Source organism: Oreochromis aureus, linkage group 3, assembly GCF_013358895.1.
Source record: "Oreochromis aureus strain Israel breed Guangdong linkage group 3, ZZ_aureus, whole genome shotgun sequence".
Classification (NCBI taxonomy): Eukaryota; Metazoa; Chordata; class Actinopteri; order Cichliformes; family Cichlidae; genus Oreochromis; species Oreochromis aureus.
The window spans coordinates 109,458,875-109,465,057 of NC_052944.1; the positions used below are offsets into that span (position 1 = coordinate 109,458,875).

At 36.2% G+C, this 6,183-nt stretch overlaps 1 long non-coding RNA gene across 1 annotated transcript; it reads left to right on the forward strand.

Moving 5' to 3' along the window:
* Positions 1-2,050: 2,050 nt before the first annotated feature.
* LOC120438818 lies at positions 2,051-5,639 on the forward strand. The gene is made up of 3 exons (XR_005612179.1): positions 2,051-2,137; positions 3,425-3,456; positions 4,669-5,639. It is a non-coding gene; the product is annotated as an uncharacterized LOC120438818 (long non-coding RNA).
* Positions 5,640-6,183: the final 544 nt, after the last annotated feature.

A 6,183-nucleotide genomic window follows, 5' to 3' on the forward strand; every position in this document is an offset into this window, starting at 1 on the left:
GGACCCATAGCATGTTCAGGATTTTTTCAGCTGTCCATTTTGCTTTTCCAATTTTTCTATTTAAGTTATTACGATTGTGGTAAGTCATACCATTTCTGCTGCTTTTCAGCATTTGTGCTAAATACAGCATTTCTGCTAAATCACACTATTTCTGCTTTTTTATGAGATTTGTACTAAACATAATATTTCCTCTAAAACATAGTATTTCTGCCAAATATAGTATTTTTCATTAATTATAGATTTTCTACCAAATCATAGTACAGTATTTCTGCTTTTTATAAGATTTGTACTTAATATAGTATTTCTGCTTAATTATAGTATTTCTGCCATTTTATAGTATTTGTGCTAAAACATAGTATTTCTACTAAATGTAGTATTGCTGGGTAATCATAGTATTTCTATATATTTCTGCCAGCTCCCCAGGGAGTCAATCCTCTGTGAGGACTGTAATATTCCAATTTACATGTCAGGGCCTGCACGGCTTCCCAACCAGCCAATCATATCTGAGGGCTGAGACATACACATTTGTATATTGAGGCCTCCATGGCTTCCCAGCCAGCTGAGGGCAAGTCAAAGTAGTTCATGCCTCGCCTCTACTCAGTTGTGGTGCATTACAAGTCAAATATCTTCAATAATTCACATTTTAATGATAAATTAACTTCTGAACAAAACGGTCTAAAAATGACAGTTCTAGCCCTCATGGTTAGGAAATTATGGCCATTTGTTTGAGTGGAATCCTTGATATGAGAAATAGACTGCAAAAAGCCGGTCTCTCTTTGTGCTGTGGTTGTGTGTGTGTGTGAGGAGTGCAGGTTTGTTGGTGGGAAAAAGTAAACAGACTCTCTGATTGGTGGATTCAAATTGAGCAGCACATCCAGGCCTTTTGCCTGTCATAGATATAGCTGAAAATATAAAGATGAAAATAGAAGAAGAAGCTGAGGTGCCACATTTAGTACTTCTCCTAAATTATAGTATTTTTGCTAAATCATAGGATTTGTGTTATCTCATCCCCAGGGCAGCTGTGGCTACAACTGTAGCTTGCCTCCACCAATGTGTGAATGTGAGAGTGAATGAATAGTGGCATCGTAAAGCGCTTTGGGTGCTTTGAAAAGCGCTATATTAATCAAATCTATTATTATCTATGCAGAGTGACCAGCACCATGTTATAGGTCTAGTGAACTCCATCATCAGTTCATTGTGTTCAAGAGGAGACACTTCCTATGACTCCAGTCATTTTCACTTTTACCTCATTTTTGTGCTGTGTTTGCCTATGTGCTGGCTGAAGCGTGTATCTCTCTCTCTCTCTCTGTTACTGTGTGTGTAAAAGCCACACCCGCACTAATTACTGATAGTTGAGAACAAGTCTTTGCGTATTAACAGGTTTCCACTCCATGAAACCGATTTTTCTTACAAATATGATTGTTACATTAACATGTGGTTTCACAAAGTGTAACTGTTAAGGCTATAGTTTAGATGGTTGTCTTTAAAACCTTCACTGAAGAGTATTGTTGGAGACAGCCACAGCTTTACCTCACTGTAGCAGGGGTGAACAAGTGGGTGCAAGTCCATTTAGGTCAGAATTCATATGATTACAATCAATATGTATTAGAATAAAAGAAATAAATGTGCAATGAACATGTCAGGAGTCACTGTTAAAAAAGTCTCATGGCAGTGGGGTTAAAGGACCTCCTGAACCTCTGATTCCTGCAGTGCAGTGAGGTGAGCCTCTGCAGCTCCTACTGTCCTGTGAGGATGATTAGGCGATCACCAACACCAGCTCCTTGGTGTTGGTTTTCAGAAGAAGACTGTTCTTATTTCTGCAGTCAGTTAAATAAATCTATCATAATACAGTACATTTTAACATAATGACCTTATGTTTATTTATGTCTTTTAGCCATTATTTCAAATTCAAAGAATCCTGTTTGAAACATTTATTAAACTTATAGAATTAAATTTCTGCTAGTTGGTTTTTGTTGCAAAAAAATCTAGTATAATAATATTTAAATTTACATATATTTTTCACGTTTCAATGCCAAATGTGTGTAACGGCGAAGTTTCCCACTACCCGTGAATGCCTCTTTTGTACGTCTCTGGCTGACTCCTGAATCTCCGCCCACTCTCTGCTTGATCCCTGCCGGTAAGCACTGCTTCTCTGTCTCTCTCTTGAAATAAAATGTCTATAAGCTGTTTGAGTGATTTACCCAGTTGTTGTTAGTGACTTATAAAGCCAGTCGAAGTATAAGTCATGTTAAAGTAACACAATGGCTGCTTTTTTAGTGAAACGTTGTAATTTTAGCATTTAAAAGGAGTGTTTAGTATGCTAGCCCTAACGACCTAAGCGCTAACGCCTAGCCTAGCTCCTATAGGCCTAGTGTGAAATTAATATGGTTCATTTGATTGTTTAACACAGTTATTGTGTTGTATTTGGTTCATTCGGTGTGTTAGTGTTTCTGAGTCTCTTAGGGAAGCTGAAGTTAGTTCTCCTCTTCACAAATCAGTCAGTTAAAACGGTCTCATTCTTTAGGTTATAAGGTAATGAGCCGGCATTTTAGAACCAAGCAGGGTCGGCAACTTCAAAGGAGCCATTTTACCGCCTCTGACTGAAGGCCGGGAGAAAAAGAGTCACGTGCCTGTCGGGGGTGTGTGTGTTGCGGGTTAATTAACAGAAGGGAGAGAGAGAGTGAGGATAGAACACATAATATAAGAATAATAACATTTCTTAACAATAAGTTTTTTTTAATTAATCAATTTTAGTTTTTTAGAAGTATTTAACAAACACTTGTTTGTGCAGGTTGGTTGGTTTTTAAGTAAAACCTACCTACACCTGCAGGTCTGTTTAACTTCTCACTTTGTGAAAAATTGATGACATACAAAAAGGCCACCTTCAAATAAATAAAATGCACCATTAATATTATTAATATGATATGTAGATATTTAAAACAACAACATATTAAATTAAACTAAATTACACTGTGTGCAGGTGATAATATTTTGGGGAAGAATTTGAATGCAGACCAACTCAAATGTTGAAGCCTACAAATATATCATCCAAGCTTTCATTTATGATTGTTCATGCTTTAAAATTGTGATGTCAGAATTTGATAAAGTGTGCAGTGCTAGGTGTAGCAAATCATTGCTTATTAAATCTACTGTGTTATCTAATAGCACCAAACTAATAGAGCTATCACATAACTGAGAAGCTTGTGTGGCTTATTACAAATGGATGAAACCAAATTTTACCTTAATGAAGGCAGTAATCTTTAATAAGGTGTAGAAAAAAGAGGTGAGTTCTTTGTATTCCAGCTGTGGTAAACAAATAAGTGTACTGAATCTTTTGGACTACACAGAGTGATGCAGTATTGACTCTGATGCTGATTTGAGTTGTCTCATTCTGTATTTTTGTGCTTTGTCTTTTGTTACACAGAGTGAAAGAGATCTTTGGTTTTGCCTTTGCTGGTAAGTAAACAGTGATTGTAACTGAAGCAGTATGAACCTGGCATTGTGTAGCACGTTTGATGACTTGCATACAGTAGTTTGACTTTTTGTGATATGTTTCCATTTACTGATTGGCAAAAACACAGGATTTGTGACCTGTAGCAGCATAGCCCCCACACAGGGCCTCTGACTGTCCCTGAAAATGTCCCTGAAGTTTAATAGCCCATTTATGTATGATTTAAATTTCTTATGGCTCATCAAATCCAAACATGGCTAAATGTCAGATGTCTTTATCCAGGTGTTCATTTTCTACTTATGTTTGTGGATTTAAGTAGCAGACAAAACAATGAAAGTGTTTTAGGGGAGTCAGTATAAGTGGTTGCTTAAACACTTAAGAGCTGCACAGGTACTGATTTATATTGTCTCTCAAATTCTGCTGATGTATTACATTAAAGTCAGAACACTGTAGAAGTATTTTGCCTGACTCGGTATAAGTAATAGCTTTAACAGTTAAGCAATAATAAAAACGAAGAGAACCAGAGGTGTGAGTGGACATTGTTAGGTACATTACAACCAGTGTGTCTAATTAGTTTATTACTTATTTAGTGAACATAATATGTTTTAAAATTAAATAGAAATGTTGCCAAAAAGGGACATTGCAAAATACATAAATATTCCTAGCAACTGGTACAATGAAAGGACTTTGTAGTGTAATATTTTAAGATATTTCCTTTTAATCACAAAACATGGTGCAAGTCTGTTATGGTAACATGTCAATATTTATATGTATTTTAGGATTTGCATATTTATATCAGACTAACCAAAACATGATGAGGTTTTCTGTTGCTTCTGATTTAAATAATTACTTTGTATTTAATGTTTTTAACCTGAAAGGACATTAAAAGTTTTGGTTTTTCACACTTTATTAGCACTGACCTGTTGTAGAAAATGTTGGAGCCACAAAGCTTCTGTGTAGGAAATATTTGGTGTATCCTGCACTTGTGACAACAAATATTGGTGCCTGTAGTAATAATGCTTCTATTACACATGCTAAAGCCATGTGAGACCCTGCAGTTCAATTATCTCCTCTTTAGACTACAGTGAACTTAAAAAAGTAGAGTAATTGAGGATTTTGCTAGTTAATTTGTGTCACAGTCAATTGGATTGTGTGTGAAGAGGCTCTACTGTCTGAATCATCAAACAGTGATCTGATGTATTGTTTCCTTTCTCTAGACTGCTGATCTGATCGTCTCAAGTCTGGTAAGTAAAGGTTTGTCTGAGGTGCAGTGCTGGGAAATGTTTCTCATTATAGGAGATTCAGTTTAGTGCTGTGAGTGAGCACAGCTATTGGTGATTATCAAAAGTCATCAAATCCTAGAAAAGTCTATGTAAACATTTCCAGACTTACAGATCTCGCTTATCATCATACTACATTTTTAATTAGGCCCTAATATCGGCCATGCTAAGTTTATTATAGATTTAGCGGGGTGTGTATTAAACATGCCCCATATTTGACTGAAATATGTAGAAACTGCTGTATAGGAGTCATCTGTCTCCAAATTTTTCATTTTGCCAAAAGTCATACTGAGTAAATTATTTTATGTTAACGGCTCCCCAGACATTATGATATACTGTTGTACCAGGTAAGTACACACAGAAACGGGAATTTGAGACCTTTGGGCATTTAGGAACATGTGATGTGTCATAAGTTTGAGTTGAGTGCATGTGAAGTGTTTAAAGCAGGTGGTCTGAAACTGTCTGCTCTAACTTCATTGTGTGGGTTTAGCTTGACCATATAATTTTTACAGTAAGTTACTGTAGTACCACATCTTGGTTTACAGACTCTGTTTTTATTGTGTTAATAGAATGTAAAAATGTCCTTAGAAATGTTCCACCACCATATGTTAAACATTTTCATTCAGTTGAATCTAATAATGTACTGTACAACTCTTCAGTGTGTAATGATATATATGTTCTGTATTTTTCGGACTGTAAGGCGCACTAAATTCTAAGGCACATTAAGCCAAACAAAACAGATAAGTCAAACTTCATTCAACTCATTTACAATAACTCTCAGCATTGTTCAGTTGTAAGACATAAAATACAGAACAATGCACTCACTTTTCAGGATTTGTGTATTGATGAATGTGGATTGATCAGTTTGAAATCTGCTTCATAAGCATGGCTCTCAACAGGTGCCAGGCCCTTATACACACACACCACATTATATTGAAGCACAGTACGAATTACTCTAAGAGGGTGCTGACTATGGTAGCCATGTCTCGACAATACATCAAGTGGTGCTGCTTTGTAGCTTACCAAAGACATACTAAAACATTTGACAGATTTTTGAGTGCTGTGTACCACATAGAATTGGTTTGAAATCAGTAAGCACAACCATATATAAGGTGCACTGTCTATTTTTGAGAAAATTAAAGGCTTTTAAATGTGCCTTATAGTCTGAAAATACGGTAAAGCCAGGTTTATTGGAAGTGTGTCTAATTCCACTTTATTTCTGTCTTACAGGTGACCTGCTGCAGAAAACCCTCTCCCTCTATCATTAACAAGCAATTCAGTCTGTCCTATCACTCTCCTCTCCCTGCTCCATCTTTTTGACAAGCCATTCTATCTTCTATCATTTCTCCGCCATGGGCTCTATCTAAGTTGACAAGCTTGAACCTGAGTTGAAACGCAATCCTGTGACTTGAAATCAAGTTTTACCAGAATCTAAGTTTTTGGAATTGAAGT